Source organism: Lissotriton vulgaris, chromosome 9 (assembly GCF_964263255.1).
Source record: "Lissotriton vulgaris chromosome 9, aLisVul1.2, whole genome shotgun sequence".
Taxonomy (NCBI): Eukaryota; Metazoa; Chordata; class Amphibia; order Caudata; family Salamandridae; genus Lissotriton; species Lissotriton vulgaris.
The window spans coordinates 74777149-74802698 of NC_141697.1; the positions used below are offsets into that span (position 1 = coordinate 74777149).

Here is a 25550-nt window from a genome sequence, read left to right on the forward strand (position 1 = left end):
GCCTCCGACCACGGCATTGGAGCGGTCCTGTCTCAATTGAACACCGAAGGCCTTGATCAGCAAGTGGCCTTCATCAGCCGGCGACTCCTACCTCGAGAACAACGCTGGAGCACCATCGAGAGGGAGGCCTTCGCTGTGGTGTGGGCCCTCAAGAAGCTCCGGCCCTACCTCTTTGGCACACACTTCCGGGTGCAGACCGACCATCGACCCCTGCAGTGGCTGATGCAGATGCGGGGGGAGAACCCAAAACTACTACGTTGGTCCATCTCCCTACAAGGGATGGACTTCACTGTTGAACACCGGCCTGGGCCAGATCACGCCAACGCGGATGGCCTGTCCCGCTTTTTCCGCCTCGACGAGGAGAGTCCCCAAGAGGATGGGTGACTCTCCCCGCCTTCAGCTGGGGGGGACGCATGTTGGACAGGCCACGTGAAGGGCCGCTCCCCCTCTGCCCGACCAGGCCCGAGCCCGGCCCCTCAAGTGTCACACACCACCACTTCACGTTTTCCGTCCCCTCCGGGACCCTTGCCTCTGAACATATCGACCTCGTGGGCCCGATCCACTACCGGCCCGCGCACCCAGCCTGGGCGCCATCTTGGACCCTCCACCACGAGGCCGCGTGGCTCCCGATCGACCCCAACCCTGGGCCTGGTCAGGCCTCAGACATCCCGGCACCACCATCCACCCAGGAGGTGAGCGGACTACTTGGCAGGTCAATGGGAGAAAGAGGTGTCGATGGCTCTCCCCCGCCAGGTACCGCTCGCCCACAACCTCCCCAGGCGCTGGCTCCAACCCCCTGCTGGGTGTCTGGACTCCTTCATCCCGGACCCCCCGACCTCCAAGTGCGAGGGTCCGGACATCAAAGGGTACCAGCCCTATAACTGGGGCAGCTCCAGAGCAGGAAGGCAGTTGTATCTTGGAGTCGAGAGACGCAGAGAAGAATTCATCCTTGATGGGCTATTGGCGCTGCCGTAGCTCTGCCTTGCGAACTATCGTCCTGCCTGCTGGCGCTGCCGCAACCTTCGTAAACCTTCATCGTCGTCGGGTCCTGCTGGCGTGGCCGCGGACCGTTTGTAACCACCATCTTCATCGGGACCTGCTGGCTCCGCCGCGGACCGTCGCTTCCTTCATCCATCTCGGGACCTGCTGGCTCCGCCGCGGCCCGTCCATCTAGAACGCCGAGCTCGAGGATTGAGAGCTATTCCATCTATTTGGTAACAAGACTGTCCCGCTACCCCTTTTCCCCATCCAGAGACCAGAATCGAGGGGACCCCTGAGTCCAGACCTCCTTGTATCATTTCACCGTACTTAGAGAATTGCTTATAAAGTATCATTAAACCTTAACCTGGTGTGGTGTCCGTCTGTGGGGGGGAAGTTACTGGTCTGTACGATCGCTGGAGACGGCTCTCCCTGGAGACCTCTCCCCTTATCCTCGGCCGACCCTCCCGGTCCGTCTAACAGCCAGTCACTGCTCCGTGGTTCAGGTGCACCGATCGCGCACCGTCTGTGCAGCCTGCGCCAATCCCTGCTCCATGGTACAAGTGCGCCGACCGCGCACCGTCTGCGCAGCCTGCACCAATCCCTGCTCCGTGGTTCAGATGCTCCGAGTGCGCACCGTCCGCTCAGCCTGCGCCAAACTCTGCTTCGTGGTTCAGGTACGTCGAACGCGCACCAGCCGCGCAGCCTGCGCCAATCTCTGGTCCGTGGTTCAGGTGCGACGAGCGCGCACTGTCCGCACAGCCTGCTCCAATCTCTGCTCTGTGATTCAGGGGCGCCGAGCGTGCACCGTCTGCGCAGCCTGCACCAATCCCTGCCCCGTGGTTCAGGTGCGATGAGCGCACATCGTCCGCGCAGCCTGCACCAATCTCTGCTCCGTGGTTCAGGTGCGCCGAGCACGCACCGTCCGCTCAGCCCGGGTCAATCCCTGCTCCGTGGTTCAGGTGCGCCGAGCACGCAGTGTCTGCGCAGCCTGCGCCAGTTCCTGCTCCATGGTACAGGTGCGTCGAGCGCGCACCGCCCGCACAGCCTGCGCCAATCCCTGCTCCATAGTTCAGGTGGTCCTCCGTGCAGCCTGCGCCAATCCCTGCTCCATGGTTCAGGTGGTCCTCCACGCAGCCTGCGCCAATCCCTGCTCCGTGGTTCAGATGCAATGAGCGCGCAACATCCGCGCAGCCTGCGCCAATCTCTGCTCAGTGGTTCAGGTGCGCGCTCGGACCGCGCAGCTTGCGCCAGTCCCTGCTCCGTGGTTCAGGTGCGTCGAGAGCGCACCGTTTGCGCAGCCTATGCCAGTCCCTGCTCCATGGTACAGGTGCGTCGAGCGCGCACCGTCCGCACAGCCTGCGCCAATCCCTGCTCCGTGGTTCAGGTGGTCCTCCGCGCAGCCTGCGCCAATCCCTGCTCTGATGTTCAGATGCGCGCGACGCAGACCCGGTGCGATGCGCTGTGCGCGCGGAGGGGGCGCTGCTGAGAGCTCGCGCCGTTGGCAGAGCCCTTGCATTGGAATACAGCCTCGGCGGCGGCGGCAGCAGCTCATGACAGCGTCTCTCCTGCCTCGGGCGCCGCTGGACCGCACTTGCCCCTCTCCCCTCGGGTCTGGCCGCCAACCCACTGAGCTATTGCAGCATCTCAGCGGTACCCTTCCTCCATACCTTCTTCGGTCCCCGCTCTCCTGGGGATGACGCCCCCAACCCCTCCCCGACTGACTGTTGCCCCTACCTTCCTCGACTATTGCCCCTCACTTCTGCTTTCTGTCTGTGAGTTCCTGTCCGCCCCCGCAGTTGTGGGCTCCTTCATCCTGGACACTTGCGCACACCCCACGTCTTACCATTTTTAGCTGCCCCACCACCCGGAACTTTGCTACCTGCCACGCCCCCCCCTTGCTCCACAACCGTTGTTCTTGCCCCCTCCTTAACATCCCCCTGCCCCCTTCCACTCCACACCTGAGCTAGTGCTCTTCCTTTGCCCTGGACTCCTGCCCTAGTACCCTCTCTACACTCAGCTCCCCTCCCCCAGCTTCGGCACTTGCCTCCTCTACAGCAAGCCTTTAAACCCCCTTCCCCCCCCCCCCCCAGTTGCTCCTCTGATCGGTACTCACACCCCACCCCACTCACCTTCGTTTCCTTCAAGTCCCACCCTTCACACCTCCACACCTCCTCCTCCAGGACTCCTGACAGTTGCCACATCTGGGTCCCTTCTACCCCCACCCTTCCCATTACTACCCGCCTCACCCCTCGGGAATATTGTCGACCCCCGGACCTCTGTGCCACCACCTCCATCCCGGCATCTACTTAAGTTATTACCCCCTAGCTCGTGCCCCGCCCCCCACCCGGCTCGTGCGCTCCCCCTCCTCCCCTGCCACAGCCGTGTGTGCCTGTGCACAGCCCCGGTGCAGCAGGCGCACAGAAGCATCGCATTCCCTCGAACCCAGCGGAGGCGGCACCATGCCTGCGCTCTCGCTGCCTCGCCACCCCTCCGGCCTGGCAGCTCTCTGAACCCAGCTCGCTTCCCTCCCCTGCCCCTGGAAGCTGCCCCTGCCCGGCTGCCATGGTCTAGGCATCCCCGGTCGCCAAGGAGGACTGTCGGCGGAGAGAGGCAAGCCTGCGGTTGCTAAGGTAATGAGACGTGGACCCCTAACACTGCAACGAGAGGGGGTTCTCTAATTGCTGTTTTCGTGTCAGGGAATGAACAGGCTGCTATGTGTGTGTGACGGGCGTGAGCAGGCAGAAATATGTGCGTTCACATCTGCACAGAGCAGGCAGGTAGCACCAGCAGGCGCACTGAGCATCCCCCGGGAGCCGCCACTCCCCTGTGACTGACAGTGGCGTTTGTGTAGAGTTAATCCGTCCCAGGGGGCGGTAGGGGGGGGGGGGGGGGGGGGGGGGGGGGGGCGGGGGGGGCACGGGGAAGAGTCGGCCATGGGTAGGCGGGAGGGGTTGGCAGGACACACTATGGCGCTTGGGGGAGAAAATGTAGGACGCTTAAAAGCAGGTGCAATCATGCATTGAGTGTGTTTGGTGATGTGTAAGCAAAAGAAACGACAGCTGATATGCAATGGCAACCTTTCCATAATGTACTAAAAAATAGGGCCCCTCCAAGTATGTCCACCCCGACCCCACATCCTAAAAAAAAATCAGGACCGGTGACAGCATGGTCATTTATGTGGGGGAGGGGCGTTAATATTGATGCAATGTATTAATATATTGCTGTTGAATGTTCGTAGCTTCTTATATTCGAGCTATCCCTTGTAAAGCGTGCACCATCAATGTAACGGCTTCTTTGCGCTCGTTTTTCGACCCCAGGAGAACCCGTCAGCTGCAGCCCGAGCTGAGCCAACTAAACTATCCAATTGGCAATTGATAACATATTTTACATAGCCTACTCTACCATGTGCATAAAACTCTAAATGTCAGTTGTCCCCGTCACTTGACTGAATGTATCTGCCTTGAAAGGATGAAAGGTGAGTTAGCCCAATCGAGATTGCCAGCCGAGATCTGGAGATTGCGCGTACACCTCAGCAGCGAGCGCTTCACATAGTGGGTTTTTGTTGCCATCCACGTAAGATTACTGGCACAATTTAAAACTCAAGTCTTTATTTATGCGTAAACTGTGTTTGAGGAACTCAGTTCCTCGAAACCGGAGGCGCTAAAATATAGCGCCTATTGCAATACATGCGGAGAGACTAAACGCTGTGGCTAACAGGTGTGGGGCTTGACTGCGTTCAGTGCATCGACTTTGGAGGTGAATGTCTCAGTCAGTGGACACTTGTGTGGCACAAATTAATTCATGCCGTGCAGGACGCACACCGATTTTAGCATCAATTTAACCTATATACCAACCTCACTGGGCTGAGACTGGAACTTGGGATTTGTTGGTTGCATCCACACCCAAACACCTAAAATGTAGATTAAATTATGCTAAAAAAAACGGCTAACATGTCTGTTGTGGTCCCATTAGCGCCACGCACGTGAAATCCCCACAGAGGCGCTAAAGAGCGTCCAATGGGACGCATTAAGAGGCATCCCCAGCCCCCTCTGATTAAATAAACGCTTCCCTCCCCCCACCCCCGTCGCCGCTGAGCGCCGAGAGGCCGACCCTGCTCCGCAGTTGTCATCCAGTTATTAGCTGAGTTCTGACGTCGGACTGAGGGGGGCAAGGGGAGGGGGTGGGTATATTGCCGCTCGGTGTGTACCCCGAGGAGCAGAGAGGAGGTCGCTTTAGGAGCCGGGGCTCTGATGCCACCGTTTGTAAGGCGCACACTGGGAAGCAGGTCGACTCTAGGTGCGCATGCGCACCGGAGGAGTGCTATGGAAGTGATGCTGTCTGGAGCCAGTGTTGGTACACAAGAAAGGATTAGGGAGCTAACGATATTTAAAGCGTGGCGGCGTGTGTCCAGGCAGAGCTGGGGGTGTAACATTGCACTGTGTGTGCACGCGCAGAGCTGAGGGGAACATTGCACTGTGTGTGCACATGCAGAGCTGGGGGTGATTGAACTGTGTGTGCACGCGCAGAGCTGAGGGGAACATTGCACTGTGTGTGCACATGCAGAGCTGGGGGTGATTGAACTGTGTGTGCACGCGCAGAGCTGAGGGGAACATTGCACTGTGTGTGCACGTGCAGAGCTGGGGGTGATTCCACTGTTTATGCACGCGCTGAGCTGAGTTGAAACATTGCACTGTGTGTGCACGTGCAGAAATAAGTTGAAACATTGCACTGTGTGTGCACGTGCAGAGCTAGGGTGAAACATTGCACTGTGTGTGCACGCGCAGAGCTGAGTTGAAACATTGCACTGGGTGTGCACGTGCAGAGCTGAGGTGAAACATTGCACTGTGTGTGCACGTGCAGAGCTGAGGTGAATCTTTGCACTGTGTGTGCACGTGCAGAGCTGGGGGTGATTGCAATGTGTGTACACACTCAGAGCTGAGGTGAAACTGCACTGTGTGCACACGTGCAGAGCTAGGGTGAAACATTGTACTGTGTGTGCACGTGCAGAGCTGAGGTGAAACATTGCACTGTGTGTGCACGTGTAGAGCTGGGGGTGATTGAACTGTGTGTACACATTCAGAGCTGAGGGGAACATTGCACTGTGTGTGCACATTCAGAGCTGAGGGGAACATTGCACTGTGTGTGCACGCGCAGAGCTGAGTTGAAACATTGCACTGTGTGTGCACGTGCAGAGCTGAGGTGAATCTTTGCACTGTGTGTGCACGTGCAGAGCTGGGGGTGATTGCAATGTGTGTACACACTCAGAGCTGAGGTGAAACTGCACTGTGTGCACACGTGCAGAGCTAGGGTGAAGTGCAGAGCTGAGGTGAAACATTGCACTGTGTGTGCACGTGTAGAGCTGGGGGTGATTGAACTGTGTGTACACACTCAGAGCTGAGGGGAACATTGCACTGTGTGTGCACGTGCAGAGCTGAGTTGAAACATTGCACTGTGTGTGCACGTGCAGAAATGAGTTGAAACATTGCACTGTGTGTGCACATGTAGAGCTGGGGGTGATTGAACTGTGTGTACACACTCAGAGCTGAGGTGAAACTTTACACTGTGTGTGCATATTCAGAGCTGAGGGGAACATTGCACTGTGTGTGCACGCGCAGAGCTGAGTTGAAACATTGCACTGTGTGTGCACGCGCAGAGCTGAAGTGAAACATTGCACTGTGTGTGCACATTCAGAGCTGAGGGGAACATTGCACTGTGTGTGCACGTGCAGAGCTGAGTTGAAACATTGCACTGTGTGTGCACGTGCAGAAATGAGTTGAAACATTGCACTGTGTGTGCACATGCAGAGCTGGGGGTGTAACATTGCACTGTGTGTGCACATGTAGAGCTGGGGGTGATTGAACTGTGTGTACACACTCAGAGCTGAGGTGAAACTTTACACTGTGTGTGCACATTCAGAACTGAGGGGAACATTGCACTGTGTGTGCACGCGCAGAGCTGAGTTGAAACATTGCACTGTGTGTGCACGTGCAGAGCTGAGTGTGCACGCGCAGAGCTGAGGTGAAACATTGCACTGTGTGTGCACGCGCAGAGCTGAGTTGAAACATTGCACTGTGTGTGCACGTGCAGAGCTGAGTGTGCACGCGCAGAGCTGAGGTGAAACATTGCACTGTGTGTGCACGCGCAGAGCTGAGTTGAAACATTGCACTTTGTGTACACGCACAGGCTATCAGAAGAGGGGGTGTCTTGTCTACGTGCAGGTGGGATGCTAGCGTGGCTTCTATCGATCTCCCAGCTCGCGCGTGCCCGATTAATAGGGCCTGTATATTTTTCGATATATTTGTGTGAGATGTGTTTGTTCGGAGGAGGGTAGGGCTGGTGCTACAGAGGGGGCGTACCATATTTGGGGTCCAGTGTGAGCATGTATGGTAGGGTGGCATGACAATCCTGTAGTTTCCTCCAATGCCCTGTCATTTATCAGTACATTTCAGCGTCAAATGCTTAGTAGCCCCTAACAGAGAGCAAAGTAGTTAATACATATATAATCTTGGGATCCAGCGCTAGCGTGTTTACGAGCAGAAACAAGTTACCTTTTTACGCAGAGGTGAAGGATATATGGGCCTTTTGTGTTCTGTGCTTACCTATGCCACGCGCAGAGGAGATGGACTGGCCGTGCGCGCGTGTCCTGGGTGTATCTGAGCATGGAACCGCCTGTCATTGATAATAACCTCCCTAAAATGCACCTTCTCAGTTGTCCCTGTGAACAGGAGCATGAACTACAAATCCCGATAGGCCTTGCGCGACTAACCATATGAGCCGCTGAGGAGCTAAGGGAAGACCAGCCGTGGGCATTGCACGTGACCAAAGCACGGTATTTCGTTACTAAGGCGATCGAGCAGCCAATCGGCATTTTGAGGGATAGACTTTTAGGTGTAAGCGAGGCATTATTGCGCACACAAGGCGGAGGAATGCGCAAAGGGTTAGCAAGGGAGGAAAAGCCAGTACTGCAAATAAGGAAAATGTGTTCATGACAGTCGGTCCTCCTATTTGGTGATAAATAAAAGACTCCCTGGACACCGATTCCCGGTGTCACTGCACCTGCTGCACTAATGACCCTCGAATATACCTGCCATCTGTTGGTGGGCGGAGACTAGCCTAGATTAGAGTAATTTATCTATCTAAAAATAGATCCTCCAGCCACAAATATGTAATTTCTGTTACTTATGACATTATATAGTAACTAGTTCGATGACATATTTTAAAGAAGCATTTACAATGCAATGGTCTCGGCAATATTATAGGTAGAGCTATTGGTATTGCTCATTATTTTTTTTTATCTTTTTTGTATCCCTAAATAAATGGCATTGTCATTTCTATTGGCATTAGCTTTTTTTTGCATATGTGATACCTATTGCATTAGCAGAGAGAGAGTGAGGTATTGAAATAGAGAGAGAGAGAGGTAGTGAGAGAGAGAGTGAGGTAGATAGAGTGAGGTAGTGAGATAGAGAGAGTGAGGTAGTGAAAGAGTGAGGTAGTGAGGAGAGGGATGTTGTGAGGTAGTAAGATATAAGCAGAGTGTGATGTTGTGATGGAGTGAGATAGAGAGAGAGGTAGTGAAAGAGAGAGTGAAAATGAGTTAGTGAGATAGAAAGAGTGAGGCAGTGAGATAGAGAGTGATTGAGGTAGTGAGTTAGAGAGAGAGTGAAGTTGTGAGGTTGTGAGCTAGAGAGTGAAGTAGTGAGAGAGTGAGGTAGTGAGGTTTTGAGAGAGAGAAGTTGTGAGATAGTGAGGTAGTGAGATAGATAGAGTGGAGTAGTGAGGTAGAGAGAGTTATGTAGTGAGAGAGAGGTAGATAGAGAGTGAGGTAGTGAGAGACAGAGAGAGTGAGGTAGTGAAAGAGTGAGGTAGTGAGGGAGAGGGATGTTGTGAGGTAGTGAGATATAAGCAGAGTGTGATGTTGTGATGGAGTGAGATAGAGAGAGAGGTAGTGAAAGAGAGAGTGAAAATGAGTTAGTGAGATAGAAAGAGTGAGGCAGTGAGATAGAGAGTGATTGAGGTAGTGAGTTAGAGAGAGAGTGAAGTTGTGAGGTTGTGAGCTAGAGAGTGAAGTAGTGAGAGAGTGAGGTAGTGAGGTTTTGAGAGAGAGAAGTTGTGAGATAGTGAGGTAGTGAGATAGATAGAGTGGAGTAGTGAGGTAGAGAGAGTTATGTAGTGAGAGAGAGGTAGATAGAGAGTGAGGTAGTGAGAGACAGAGAGAGTGAGGTAGTGAAAGAGTGAGGTAGTGAGGGAGAGGGATGTTCTGAGGTAGTGAGATGGAAACAGTGAGTGAGTTTGTGAGGTAATGAGGTAGAGAGAGTGAGGTAGTGAAAGAGAGTGAAAGTGACTTAGTGAGATAGAAAGAGAGAGAGTGAGGGCCCATATGTGAAGCTATTAAGCATTTTTTAATTGACCGAATCGCTATTTCTGGCCGTTAAGAAGTGCTACATAGCCTTTCCATATGTACAAAGGGAGAAACGGAATCAGAAAATGCGATTTATAGCCAGTAGAAATCGTAGTTTGCGATTACAAAAATAGGAAATCGCAAATCCGGAATTCTCTTTGCAATTTTCTTACCGCATGTACATAGCATTTCCTTAATGCAAAATGGGCATTTATCAAATGCTAATACCCTTGAATCCAATGAGATGGGAACCACGTGCAAATTCAATAACGGCCCCCAAAATGCTGTTTCAGCAGTGCCATATAGAGCTTGCCGTGGCCCGAGGGCATTAGAGCGCTTTATACTAGCACCGCATATTTTTAAAGTTCATAGAAGGGATGCCTTGGGCATAGAAATACGAAGGGTTCTGCATTTCCAATTTTACGATTTCTCCTAGTAGTGATTGATGCTGCATAGGAATCGCTATTAGGAAGTCGTAAATTCCGTACATTCCATTTTGCATTACCTAAATAGTGATTTCTTAGGAATCGTTATTTAGTGCACGCTGGAAGTTTCGTACATATGTGCCTAATTTATTTAATTGTTTCATACAGTGTTCTTCCGTAAGTGAATGAGCTTTCACTGATGACCTGTTACAGAGTGCTTCACTGCCACTCTATTTTTTTCTGCAAAAACATAGCCCTGTTTTGAGCATGGGGGCTCTCTTGGTTGTGCCCCGCCCCCACCATATCAATTCAAAACCTGCCAGGGGGAGTCTGCCCCCCCCACGCCCCTCAAATTTGAAGACCTCTTCTTTAGGGTGAAATAATTCCACTCTTTTTCATGCTTTACTGAATATCCATAGGAGATTAGTTCTTGTACGCATAATTTTTATTTCATGCGGTCATAAATAAACAACATTCCAATCTGTAGAATTGGCAATATGCAGTTTCAAAGATTTAGGTACGTATAGCGCCTAAAAGCGCAAATCACCACTCGAGGTAATCTGCTAACGCTAGGCCTGGGAAAAGTCACAAGTTTAGTCTGACCGTGATTGAGCGTGGGTCGGATACAGAGACAAGGTTAGTCCTCCTGAAATGTTTCCTTCGCAAAGTCCGGCAGTTGGGTCTGGGAGCCCTGAGCCGGGGTTGCTAACTGTGTTGTTTTTTCTCTAACAGGTTTCAACTTGTTAATTTTCTGCATCAGGAACATGGGTGTCAATTCATCAAAATACCTAGGGTAGTGGAAGTGACATCACATCTCCCTTGATATTAATGATTTCACCAGTAGTGACATCATATTACTTTTGATCCTGAATTTTCACAGGAGATCATGTCACATGACTTTAACCTTGTTCTATGACCATACATCACCCAACTCTTTAACAACTCCCTCAAAACTGCCACCTTTCCCGATAAATGGAAACACGCTTCCGTAATCCCTCTGTTAAAAAAAACTGGAACCGATGTCCTCAATCCCGAAAACTACCGCCCTATATCCCAACTCCCCTATCTCTCCAAAGTCCTGGAAAAATTGGTGAACAGGCAACTATCCAACTACCTAGAAACAAATAACCTTCTAGACCCATCACAGACGGGATTTAGGACAAAAAATAGTGCTGAAGCAACACTGCTGGCTGTATCAGACAATATTAGATCCGGTACTGACCAAGGAGGGGCAGTCGCGTTGATACTGTTGGACCTGTCGGCAGCGTTCAACACGGTCTTGCACAAGAGTTTGTTAGAAGCCCTCTACGAAAAAGGAATTCACTCCAAAGCACTGAGCTAGATCAGCTCCTTCCTAAGCAACCAAACACAATCACTTCACCTCGGCCAATATCAATCCAAATCGAATCTCATCAGCTGTGGCGTCCCGCAGGGAGCATCACCAAGTCCCACCTTATTTAATGCCTATGTCTCCTCACTGGCCAAAATCAGCAGGAAGTGGGGCATTGGCATTTGCTCCTATGCTGATGACACACATCTGATGGTGACCCTGGATGAAAAGCCTGAGGTCACTAAATCAAAGTTACACAATTGCCTCACGGAAATGGCTCAATGGATGCATGAGCACTACTTAAAGTTGAACGCAGGGAAATCTGAGATCCTACTCTTTGGAGGTGCCAAATTAGTCTGGGATGCCACATGGTGGCCACACACACGTGGCACTGCTCCAACCCCAAAATACTGCGCAAAAAATCTGGGCATCACCATTGATGACACTTTGTCCATGAAGGACCATGTACGGGCCCCTTTGCAGGCAAAGGCTTTGCAACCCTGAACCTCCTGGGCCGGCTTTTTCCCTGGATACCTCTGGACTGCAGAAGATCTCTCACACAAGCCTTGCTGGTTAGTCAAATGGACTATGGGAATGCACTATTTGTAGGCATGAACAAACTCCTGTTCACGCAACTCCAAGTGCTTCAGAAAGCTGCCGCCAAACTTGTCTGTAATAAAAGCAGGCTAAGCTCGGCCTCCACGTGCATGAAGATCTTGCACTGGCTACCTACGAGACAAAGAGCAGCATTCAAGCTGCTCAGCCACGCACATAAGGCTCTGTATCGAACTGGCCCTTTAATACTCCAGGAGAAAATCGAGTTTTATGTCCCCACTAGGAGCCTTCGCTCACTTCATTTAGCTCTGGCCAAATGAAGTGGAACGAGCTACCTCTGGATCTACGGCTTACCTCCAACTACACACTGTTCGGAAAAAACTAAAAACTCATCTGTTCCCCAAGTACTAATTCCCAATCCCGCTACTGTACCAGGATAGTCGCTACCAGAGCCTTGATATCCCTCGGGATGAGTGCAGTGCTTAATAAATAAATAAATACATAAATATATAAATAAATAACAGTCCTATAAAGTATCTTTATTCAGTGAAGTATCACGAGGTAATCTCAGAGGATGTACATGGTTGCTATGATCCTTACGTACCACTGAGTTCTCATGTCAACATGTTTCTGCCCTTCTACTAGAGGCTAAAATGGTCTTAGGCATTCATCAGGGCTAGATATATGTATCCCTACACTTATAAAATGATAGTGAAGGGTACAATAAAAGAATTCGAGAGGACCTACCTCTCTTCAAACAATCACCAGTGGTTAATACCTAGTCAAGGGAAAGAGAAAACAAACATATAGCAGTGGTAGTAGAACAACTAGTATTGGTAACCATAACATTCTGAATCTCAATTGCGATGGTATCCTGAGAAAATGCACAATGAAAATTCTTCACATGAAAAACAATATTGTAAAAACAGTAACAAATGTGACACAAATGACATAAACACGTTCATTCAATGCATGCATGCATGCACAAGTGATAAATCGTGGGGGAAGGGGTGCCATAAATAATCCCAGAGTGGATAATTAAGCTATTTTTTTACCTAGCGCCAGGGGTGTGTTTTCCTCATATTAATACAACGAAAAGGAGGGGTAGAAACAATGGTATTGGAGACAGTGAGTAAATATGCTGTCCCCAAGTGCCTACTGAGTGCACTTGAAAACCACCTCAGGTCTTTCACAAGTTATCGCAGTATCCCATATCCTATGGGCACTGCACCCTTAATGGGATCGACAATATGTCACTTAATATGTCACGGTAGAGCGCCCGCAACGATCCTACTTTGCCCAAATAATCAGCTGACAGGTACCATTGGGGCGGTAGCAGCACCTGTTTCTATTTAAAGGTAAGCGGGCTGCCCGGGCTAGACAATCCGCCTGCTATCTCAATTACCAGCCATATTGTTGGTTATGAGTCCCGCCTGCGTTGGGACGTAACGCCTTCAAAGCCCGGTATTGGGGAGGTGTGGAGTTCTGGCTGGGAATCGACGGTTGTATGGTTGTGAACCCTGTAGTGCAATAAAAAACAACAATAAGTACATCTCCCTAATACATACTTTAAAGAAAGGTGTTACATCCAAAAATACACATGTCCCATAGACCAGTTATTTTTCAAAATGTATCAAAAATTATAAATAATTTTTATAAATTAATTTTTTGATATCACAAACATATATAAAAATATCTTGAAAACATCAACATTGAAGGAGCCCCATTAACAAGATGAGGCTCAGTGAACGTGATGTACACATCAGAGAGAAAGAAGAAACAAACTTAAGAAAAGGCAACACAGATTCTTCAATACAAATAAGCCAAAACAAGACAAAAATTGTGAAGACACACAATTACATACATACACAAAATTTACAATACAAAATTCTCAAAATTAGATACATATAAGGAAATGTGCATGTGAACCCAGTAGTGGTCACGTGATTTCAAAATGTAAAAAACTACAGAGCCACGGTCCTTATCACAAGCCCATCGCAGTACGTTGCGCCAGGCCCGCCTGTAGGAGGAGTGGACGACAATGATAGGAGCACTGTAGCCCTGTCAGTTGCACAAGGCTCGTCCCTTTGACACCCAGTGTCCTACTACCATCTCTACCAGGGATCATGGGAAATGGAATCTTGCTCATATCTGTATGCCTTTGTTCCAATTTCTCAATCACATACCATTCAATGTCGTCAACATTGTGATGGTGTTCAATAAAATGTCTAATCAATTTTGTATTGTCTCTCCTACACCTTATTGTGCTTCTATGTTTAGTAATGGCCTGGAAGCAGGCCATGGTCATCCCCCTCATCAAAAAGCCTAATCTTGACCCAGAGGTGCCTTCCAACTATAGGCCAATCTCGCTCCTCCCAGCACTGACCAAGATCCTGGAGAAACACGTGCATAGCGTGCTTTCTAACTTCCTGGAGTCTAATGAGTTACTTCATGAATCCCAATCGGGCTTTCGTTCCAACTTAAGCACCGAGACGGCGCTCCTGGAAGTTTCTGAGATCGTTAAGGAGGTGCTGGATACCGGAGGCAGGGTGATGTTAGTCATGTTAGACCTGTCGGCGGCGTTTGACACCGTCCCCCATGAGGATCTCCTCACTAGACTTCACGACATCGGCCTAGGGGGGATGGTGCTCAATTGGTTTCGTTCCTTTCTTGCCAACCGCCGGCAGACGGTCTGGGTCCCACCTGGGTCCGCCGAGATGCCGCCATTGGGAGTGGGAGTGCCTCAGGGCTCTGTATTGAGCCCCACTCTATTCAACATTCTTATGACCCCTCTGGCGACACTGGCGGAGTCCTATGGGGCCCGGATCGTTTCTTATGCTGACGACACCCAGCTTCTGTTTACCTGCCGTAAGAGCGAAGAGTTCGATGGCGATAGGATCCGCGAGTGCCTTGGGGCTGTTTTTAATTGGTTTCATCACAACAGCCTCAAGTGCAACTCGGACAAATCCGAAATACTATTCTTCGGATGCCCATCGGAACCAGACTGGCATGGTTGGTGGCCTGCTGACATGTTCCCTCCCACTCAGTCTTCTAAGTGGGCTAAGAACCTGGGAGTTAAAATTGACAACAAGCTTTCGCTCAAGTCCCAGGTTTCTACTCTTACGGGAACATGCTTTGGGATCCTCAGAATGCTACGCAAGTTCTTTCCCCTTCTCTCGGAGGAACATCGGAGGATCACTGTTCAGGCACTTATAGGATCCAGATTGGACTATGCAAATGTCCTATATCTGGGTCTGCCAGAATATCTCCTCCAGCGTCTGCAGGTTACCCAGAATGCTGCCGCCCGTGCAATTTTTGGCCTGCACCGCCGCACCAGTGCCTCTAACCTCCTTGTATCCCTCCACTGGCTTCCGGTGCGGAAGAGGATACTGTTCAAGGCCATGACTCTTGCTCATAAGGCCTTGCATGGCAACGGTGCTAAATATCTTCAGAAGAGGTTGGATTTCTACCGACCTACACGATCCCTCAGGTCAGAAACATTGGCTCTGGCTCGGGTACCACGTATCAAAAGGGCTCGGCTAGGCGGCCGGTCCTTTAGATTCCTTGCTCCTCAGCTATGGAATTCCTTACCGGTGTCTTTGCGGAATACCACGAACCTGCTTGTCTTCAGGAAAGACTTAAAAACTTGGCTGTTTTCTGGATAGTCTGTCTCTTCTTTCTGGCCCCTGTTCTTTTACTGTTATGTTTTCCAGCTTTTTCTTTGGTCTGGAGCACAAAGCGCCGGGACACTCCTTTGGAGTAGCCGTTGCGCTATAAAAGTCCCATTTTAACATAACATAACATAACATAATGCAAGCACGTATCTTCCTAGTGTTCATGCCAATGTATAGAAGCTTGCAAGGGCCTATTAGGACTTATACAATGAGACTGGAAATGCAGTTTGTCAGATGCTTTAACACTCAGGGGGTGGCCAGGCCAGGTCAATGGGTTTGCATTTCTTCGTAAATTGACGCGCCCCACACCCACCGCAGGGTTGGTGGCCCGTCGGTGTTGGAGTTTCCCATAGGGTCCTTTGGATCTCTACCCTTCTTTTCTTGGGGAATGTGCGTACCAGTGCAACACGTACATTTTGGCTCCTTCTTAAGGAGAACATAGAGTGTGCAATTTTCAAAAGAGGTTAGAAGGCCCTAGTGTCTCGTAACCAGTTTTGTGACTGAGTTGGTAAATGGGGGAAAAAGTTGTTACACAAATAGGTCTTGTCTCCCGTGTTGTTTTTTTATAGGTGCCCAGCAGGGCATCCCAGTTGTTATTCATGGCTCTCTTTCTTGCCCTAGTGATAGTTCTCTCTGGGTAGTTCCTTTCTCAGTTTTCTGCTCAGTATTTCTGCATATTGTCTGTACTTCCCAATATCTGTGCAATTTCGCATGAGTCTTAGGAATTGACCCATGGGTAAACCTTCTCTTAGTGCTTGGGAGTGGAAACTCTCAAATCGTAGTAGACTGTTTTTATCCGTGGGTTAATAGCAAACCTCAGTCTTCAAGATACCCCCGTCATGAAATATACGCAGGTCGGAGGATGGTATTTCCACATCACTCATGTTCATGGTGAATCTCAGAAATGGGTCCAAACTGTTGACCCATTCTGCAAACTCGATTGCTTCCTGCCTGATGCCTCTCCAGCTCACCAGGATTTCATCGATGCATCTTTTCCTCAACCTCATCTGTCTAAGATATAGATTATCATCCTCTATAGATGCATTCAGTTTTGAAGTTGTCTATGTACAAACAGGCCAGACTGGGGACACAGTGGCTCCCCATGGTAGTACCGTGCGTTTACAAGACAAAATTTATTTCTTATTCAAAGACATTTCTCGTGAGAACCATGTGGGTGCAGACAAGGATGAATTCTGCAGGTGAAATTTTTGTAATTGTATTTGCCTGTCTAGGATTCCAATAGGTGTGCTATTACTTCTAGCGAGGCTTCTTGGGGAATGTTTGTGTACAATGATTCCACATATAGGGTCAACAGCAGTCTGTTGCCTGATTCAAAGGATATATTTTTTAGTTTCTTTCGTATGCCCTTTGTGTCATTCAAGTAAGAGGGCATCTGAGTTACTAAGGGTTTCAAATAGTAATCTCAAAATTGTCACAGTGGTTCGAGGGCTGACCCTAAACCCGAAACAACCAGACGCCCATGTGGAGGGTTTTTGTTCTTATGCACCCTAGGCATAGAAGTATGGCATGTTAACTTCTTTCTCAGTAAGGAAAGACGCCTCCTTCTCAATCACCTAGCCATTGCCAAGGACTCCTTCGATCATAAAGGAGATTTCGTCGATGATGTCGGGAGTGGGAGTCTCTTCTCAATTTCTTATAATGTAAAGTATGACCCAGGAGTCTCAGGCATTCGGTGTGATACATGTCTTTAGGCATTATGACTATCCCACCCCCTTTATCTGCTGGTTTTATAATCACAGTGGTGTTCTCTCGGGTCTTTTGCTCTGCCCTGCTGAAATTTTTGGATGTATCCTGTTTTACCTGCCTCAAAGAGTCTAGCCCTACATTGATTGCCTGTTCAAAGGCGGCCACTTCTGGTGGTAACTGTTGAATGGTAGGTGTAAAGGTTGATTTTCTATGGAGGCTCGTAGTGGTTTCCATCCCACTATTGTTGCCTGTTGGCTCATGGGTAGAGAAAAAGACTTGTCGTCTAATCTTCCAAAATAAATTGACCATTTCCATTTTTAGTTGAAAGGGATCATTTCTTGGTGTGGTTACAAAACCCAAACCCTTATTCAATACTTGTTTCTGGGAATCAGTTAGTATTTGGGAGGTTAGGTTAATGATATTATCTGATTACTCCTGCTGGTCCCTGGTTGTGGTTCTCTGGTATTCGCTGGTCTTTGTTCTGTCTATTTCTATGATACCCCGTGGTCCCTGTTTTTCACTCTTCCCCTCCCCCGGCCTCTTTCTAAAAAAGACTGTAGAAAGGGTGTTTGTTGCCATGAGAAGCTTTGTTGGGGTGGGAACTGTGGAAACCCAAATGGTGGCCATCCCCATTGTGGGGCAAAGAAATCCCCAGAGTTATAAGGCCGTTAAGGTGTAGGGCCCTGTCTATAGTTTCTCTTCCACCGGGCTCTTTTGTTGGTATTGTCTGAGGACCCCTCTGACCCTGAACAGTTTCTACTCTCTTCTGATGTAAAAGAGGAATCGTTTTCTCTTCGGACATGTTCTGTCGCTGGCTCGTTCTAGGATACCCTGGGGTCCCTGTTTTTCCATCTTCCCCGCCCTTGACCTCCTTTTAAAAAAGACTGTGGGAAGGGTAGGAAATGCTGTCCTGGATCCAAGTATGTTATCCAGAGAAATTATTTTTTTCTAAGAACTCCCTCACGCTAGCCTCCCCCGAGGTCGAGTCCGCGTTGGTAGTACCATCTCAATAGGTTGGGACGAGACGGCAAGTGATGAAGCATACCACATTATGTGAGGGAGCCTACCTCGTCCAATTCTTAGAATTGCCCATTCTTTGGTAGGTAGACAGGATCACACAAACTAGCGAAAAGGAGATAACCCCGTAAGACCATCCAGAGGGTTTCACATTAATTCTGTGTTTTTGAGTGTTTTTCCTAGAGGCAGGCGTGAACCCAATATATTGCCTCTTTCTCTCCCTTTGGTGTTCGTGATCATAATAAAAGTGACATCACTGAAGCGCCATAATAACTGATTAACATAGCAACCCAACATGTACCCATTTCTGTTTTTTATACCGCCTACATTAGGGTGCTGACATGATTTTAAAAGATCTGGTTCAGAATAGTAGCCCTGAATAGTTGCAAGGAAGTCGAGCAAGTGAGTCAGACCTCTTTTAAGACAGTTTGTGAGGACCTGTCCCAGAATAGTTTTTTGGAAAAAATGGGGTTGAATACTGCATTTCAAAGCACAACTTTCACATAAATTTGATAAAAAGCCATAGGCTCTGAAATGACGCAACTTAAATATTCAAATCTTTTAATAGTGTGCCGAGCCAATGAAATATGACACTCCCCAGGAGTTGACCTACTTTTTTCTAAATGTCTGATTGGTTTCCCAGTGTGTCAAAAATTACCTCCATAGTGCTAGGTTGAACATTTTGTTGCAGGCCTTAAGCCAAAAAATACACACAATAATACACAGCCAGAATTTTGTCATTGAGGCACTCCTTATACCATGGGTGACCCTTATGTCAACAATTACCTGAGCCTCTGAGACCAGCAATTTATCATGTTTTCGCCATCTCATATGCCGCGTTTGACCTCCCACATGACACTAATTAACTCCAATGTTCTGGCTCACAGACAGAATATCAGAAGCAAAAATATTGTGTGGACAAAAAATCGTGTCAAAAATATCACAGACCATAGTATCGAGAAAGTAAGTGCAAACAGGCGAGTATAGATTTACAGTTCTTAACTCCACATCTGCATACTTTGAAGATATATATTATCAAGGCCCATATATGTGGAGATATATATAGTAAAGCTTTGCTTAACTGTCAAAACTTACTTTCACAATATTTTTGCCCTCAATATCCTTGACACAATATTTTGTCCGCACAATTATTTTCCAATATTTTGTCTAAACACTCAATGTGCTAGTGCCAGCATTTACACATGCGTGCCCTTAGGAAAAGTATGAAGTCAAGTATGCCAGCTCCAGCATTTCCCCATGGGTGCCCTGCATGCCAAGAATCGCCTTCAGTAAGCCAGTATCAGTCATTTCCCATTACCTCAAGAACTGCCTTAAGTACTAATGACATGTAGTATCCAAGCACCAGTGTATGCCAAGATGTACCTCCAAACTGCTGGCATTTTGTCATGTCATGCTTAAGATTATGAGCACCAGTATTTTGAAGTGGGTTCCTCCATTGTCCAGTATTCCGTCCATCAATTGTTTCTTTTGCATATGTTGCCCTAAGTGGGATGGGTATGCCCAGACGTGGGTCCCGTGCTCATTACACCACTGGATTCAAGCTAGCCTGGCTGATGAATGGTGATGCCCTGAAACTGGTCCCAGGATGCTTGTTTCCTATCCAGGGAGGACCTTGCTTGGCAGTTCGGGCTGGACTATTCCCACAAGGGACAGGGTCAAGACTGATTTGCATATGGCTGGGTCCAAACTGGGGTGGTGAGGTGAGCAAAAGAATGAGGCATTAAACCCAGATCCTTGTGACTGGGGGTGAATGTTTGCATTGTCCAGCATTCCGTCCATCAATTGTTTCTTTTGCATATGTGGGTTCCCACCATAACACAAAAATGACCTTCACTATGCTAGCGCAAGTAGCAGACTCACAAGCATAACACCACATTCTTACTCACCCTCACATTTAGTAACTCAACAATTATTACCACTCTCACCTATTTACTTTCACTAACATGCAGTGGATCATTCATTGCCACTCCCTTTTACTCTCACTCCTTAATTCCTACTCACTGTCACTTATCACTTACTCTGACTCACACACACCTGCACTCACTCAACTCTACTCTGACTCAGTCATCCCTTGTTACTCACACTCACATGTACTCCTCTTATTATACCTATTTTTTCACTCATCATCACTCTCATGCCTACTTAGTGATTCTCACACTCCCTAACAGGCAGCTATTTTCACTCACTCACTTGTAGTCAATCTCACTCAGTCTCAATCACTTACTGACACTTAATCACACACATTGTTGCATATAGTAAGACTTTGGCTTAGCTCTGCCTGTGGCAGTTCGAGCTAGACTGTTCTTAATGGATCTTGCATCAAGGCTGATTTGCATATGGCTGGGTCTAATCTGAGGTGGAATAGTGGGTGAAAGAACAATGCATTGGAATGTTTCCTGCAGTGATGCCAGAGGTTAGACTTATTGCACAATTTCTCCCTGTGTTCGATGTAATGCCCTAAGTGGCTAATTGTATGCCCAGACGTGGGCCCATTATTTACGCTGCTACTGGAACCAAGTTATACTTGGCTGATGAGCCCCGACCACAGCAAAACTGGTCTTGACTTGTTTGTGTTCCAGTTCAGAGAGGACTTGACTTGGCAGTTTGTGCAGGACTGTTCCTATTAGATCAAGACCAATACTGATTTGCATATGCCTGGGTCTAATCTGAAGGTGGCATAGTAGGCAAAAGAACGATGGGTTGGAGTGCTACCCTGAGCGAATGCCAGTGGTTAGACTTAGTGCACGGATTCCTCCCATCTCCTTTTATGTGTTCTGAGATAGGTCTTGGCGGTAAACTCCACTCTGTTTGTGGAGTTTGCAGAGTTTTCCGCACTCCACGGAGCACTTGCAGTGCTGAAAAACCGTGCTCTGCAGAGCGGAGTCTTTTCCTCACTCGCGCTTGCCAACGTTGAGTTTGCAAGCACGAAAGAGGAAAATCCAACTGTATACCACCTCTCAGCGAGATTTCTCAATATGGGCGGTCGCGGATGGTTGTGTTGAGGAAGCTGCAGCTCGAGAGGAAAATCTACTTGAGCGGCAGGAAGAAGCAGTGCCCTCTTGAGCTGCGCATAGTGCAGTTCGTGTGGATTTTCCTGCAAAGGACAAACACTCGGTACTAAAAATCAGCATGAACGGTGCGACCTAATGTGCTCCGCCGCTTGTGGAACTCCACCTAGCGCGGCAGAGGTTTTTGGTCACAGGAACAACGCCCAGGCCTATTCTGAGAGAGCCCAACCAGAGCATCCTAAATTCCTTCAACGACATAGCAACACTAGCTAACGTTCTCTTACCCAATGCTGGTACGCCATAGCAAGGGGTCACTGGATGTGGAATCCAGTTGTTCATACGGCTCTCTATGAGAGCAATGCATAACAAAAGGATCTCTGTGTCAAAAGCAGTAACCCACTTATCTACATAAAATAAATCTGTGATCTGCATGTTACACAATTTGCTGTTTACAAGACACGTTAGCTGTCTGCATTATTTTAAGTCAAAACTGTGACTAGACAAAACACAGATCTCTCCAGCAATTACATTAACCATTTTACCATACGTTTTCTCCCACGAAATTTACTGGGTACACAAAGATCTCTTAGCCCATAAGCTATTTTAAATGCAGCCTCTTTGTGACCAGTTAGGTAAGCCAGAACATATTTAACACCTTGAATGCTAAGGCAATTCCCGCTGTGTGCTGAGAAATGCAGGATCCCATTATACATGACGAGTTGACCTTGTCATGAGCATGCAAGTGGTTAATGTCATGTTTGTTCTTGTTGTCAATTTTTTAGCAGCAGTTTAATTTTTTTAATAAATTAACTGTCAGACTCTTCTTTTCAAGACTCCGTCCACCATGGCCCCACCCATGTCCGCTGTCACAACATAATCCCCAATTTATGGGTTGCCAGAGTACATTTTTTCCAGTTCCAGCACTTACCTATTACAGAAAGCTTAGGAACTCGGAGGAGGGCCACTTCGAAATAGGGTCTGTGGAGGGTAGTGGGAGCCACTCCAGGAGGGACCCATGGGGTATAATGTGAACCTGTGTACTCGCTGATGGCCTCCTCATGGGGCAAGGGGTCTACGGAGAGTGATGAGAATGGACGTTCTCCCATTTTAAGGCATTTCACTTAAAGTGTAAACCAGAAAGATTTTTCAGAAACAGCTCTAGTTTTCAAAGTGCTACTGTAAAAAAACAAAATGAAGAAAAAGTTGTGAAAAGAGAAAAAAGAGGTTGGGGAAAGTAAGAAAGAAAAAGGTAAAAGAAAAGCCAACATTGTCCAGCAAGCAGTGCTTTATTTGAGCCAGTCGTTTCCGGTGCTCGGCACCGGCACTTCACTGTCAACACTCTAACTTGACAGTCTGCCACAAGGTGGCACTGTCTGGTAAATTTAGATATGACCACAACAAAAGTTAATTATTCACCCAATAAACATTAAACATTACTATTACCTGCCACCTATTCTTATTACTTTGGGGGGCTGAAGTAGTCTGAATTGTAACACTTGTAGGAGGTTGATGTTAGTAGTTGAGTTGTTACTATAAGTGGCAGCTTAGCAGAGGTAATGTGTGATGCAAGCTGCAGGGGTCTCCTGACAATAGCGCTGGCACTTATTGTTTACCAAATTAAGCACTGCCAGCAAAACATATGACCTGTTTTGGAATATGGAGACATCAAGAGAAAATGTGCCAAGTTCTCTGGTAGTGCGGTGTAATGTTTGAGTGGGAGGTGAGCTGCAAATATCTGCGGAGACTTCGTTGAGAACATGCATGTAGAATGTGGGTGGTATTCAAACCCATCTTTTGTTTTGCTCACTGTGCCACTATAAACAGAGGCTCACTAATTAATACTGACCCTACTCCTCATTGGAACAGTCCATTGTGAACCTTGTTCATCTCAGCCCTTCATCTTGCGACCCACTGCTTTTTTAGCTGGGGTATTTGAGAGTCACAACCCCCTTCTCACTTACTATGCTACCCCCCACCCCCCTGTATGGGGATAGGGTTCTGAGGGCCAGTAATGTAGGCAAACCTTTGCACAGCTGGCATCCTGATTCTATGGGGGTGCTCTCACTCTGGGGCCTGGGACATGAAGGTGAAGGATTTAATCAATTGTGCATCTTTGTGTAGTTCTGTTGACATAGGCCCCCATGTGCTTGGGATAAAGCCATTTACTACAAGTCACATTCAATGATAGCCATGGTTACATCAGTTGCACTGCCAATGTCCACTGAAGATTGGCCTGCAGCCAGTGCCTAATTAGTTTTTTTTTAAATGCAAGGCCTCCAATGTTTTCTTAGGAGTCCCCCACTGGCCCTGTTGAGTGCCCGGGTTGGCCAGTGCCCCACCGGGCGGCCGGATCTTCACTCTGCCTCACATGGCTTCCTGGCACAATCCTACACTTCCGGTCTGTTTCGCTCACTCTGGCAGGTTCTTTTCATCCTTGCTTTTTCAATTTTTCACTGTTTTCCTTATTTTAATTCCTCCCCCTTTTTCCATTGCCTCATTTCTCTCTCTTGCTGCTCTGGGTTAAAGTCTGATTATGAAAAATAAGCCCTGGTCTCAAACATTTGAGTGTCTAAAGACACCAGAACAAATTGAGCACTGTCCGCCAAATTAGCTAAGTTTGCACGAGGATGCTTGCATGCATTTCTTGAAAAATGAAGTCCCTTTTCAATGCTAACTTAGTTAAAGCAGCGCTGGTCATTTTGTCACTGGGGCAGTTCCTGGCTGTGCTACTGGCTAGGGGCTTAGTCCAGAGCAGGATTGGCTGCCATGACCCAATCATGGCCCCCTGGACCTCTTTCCTTCACACGGCCTCCTGCAGCGTGAAGCTGGTTTAAACCAGGATTCAGAGCAGGGCACAGCACGGAAACAGCGATCCTCCATATTGTTGATGATGCGCTACGGATCACTGACAGAATTTCGACCTCCTAAATATCGACCTACAGGAATATCGAGTCAACAATATAGATGGCAAGAATATCGCCATCCTATCTACAACATGGTAAGTACAAAAATATCGAAACAATAATATAGATGTAAAAAATATCGATGTTAAAAATATCGTTTTTTTTCTTTTAATATATAAATGTAAAATAAAGTATATAACACTAATAAATAAAATCTACATAGTTAAAAGTATCTAATAATGTTTAAAATTAATAAATAATACATATATATTAATAATACATTAATTAAATATATATAGTAAATATATAATATATATGTGCTGAATAATAAGTATTAATTATTATTTTACTAATTTATAAATTAATAAAATATATTCTAAATTACTAATACATTTACAAACATAAAACAATAACATAAATAAAATGTAACTAATATAAAAAATAAAATAAACATTTAATTTTTTACAATTAATTATATAAAACGTTGGATAGCGTAAGGGTAAAAATTACTATTCCCACTCCAGAGAGTGCAACAGTAGGGAAAGCGTTGGATAGCGTAGGAGTAAAAATTACTATTCCCACTCCAGAAAGTGCAACAGTAGGGAAAGCGTTGGATAGCGTAGGGGTAAAAATTGCTATTCCCACTCCAGAGAGTGCAACAGTAGGGAAAGCGTTGGATAGCGTAGGGGTAAAAATTACTATTCCCACTCCAGAGAGTGCAACAGTAGGGAAAGCGTTGGATAGCGTAGGAGTGAAAAATTACTATTCCGACTCCAGAGAGTGCAACAGTAGGGAAAGCATTGGATAGCGTAGGGGTAAAAATTACTATTCCCACTCCAGAGAGTGCAAAAGTAGGGAAAGCGTTGGATAGCGTAGGGGTAAAAATTACTATTCCCACTCCAGAGAGTGCAACAGTAGGGAAAGCATTGGATAGCGTAGGGGTAAAAATTACTATTCCCACTCCAGAGAGTGCAACAGTAGGGAAAGCGTTGGATAGCGTAGGGGTAAAAATTACTATTCCCACTCCAGAGAGTGCAACAGTAGGGAAAGCGTTGGATAGTGTAGTATAAATTACTATTCCCACTCCAGAGAGTGCAACAGTAGGGAAAGCGTTGGATAGCGTAGGGGTAAAAATTACTATTCCCACTCCAGAGAGTGCAACAGGAAGGAACGCGTTGGATAGCGTATGGGTAAAAATTACTATTCCCACTCCACAGAGTGCAACAGTAGGGAAAGCGTTGGATAGCGTAGGAGTAAAAATTACTATTCCCACTCCAGAGAGTGCAACAGTAGGGAAAGCATTGGATAGCGTAGGGGTAAAAATTAGTATTCCCACTCCAGAGAGTGCAACAGTAGGGAAAGCGTTGGATAGCGTAGGGGTAAAAATTACTATTCCCACTCCAGAGAGTGCAACAGTAGGGAAAGCATTGGATAGCGTAGGGGTAAAAATTACTATTCCCACTCCAGAGAGTGCAACAGTAGGGAAAGCGTTGGATAGCGTAGGGGTAAAAATTACTATTCCCACTCCATA

The 25550-nt window shown here is 47.7% G+C and overlaps 1 protein-coding gene across 1 annotated transcript in view; it reads left to right on the plus strand.

Annotated features, from left to right (window-relative positions):
* The first annotated feature begins 3157 nt into the window (after positions 1-3157).
* The window catches only part of RGS6 (regulator of G protein signaling 6), a 1185454-nt gene continuing 1163061 nt past the window's right edge, over positions 3158-25550 (plus strand). The window contains exon 1 of the mRNA XM_086937058.1: positions 3158-3611. The gene's annotated coding sequence lies outside the window, so the exon portion shown is untranslated. The remainder of the gene's footprint in view (positions 3612-25550) is intronic.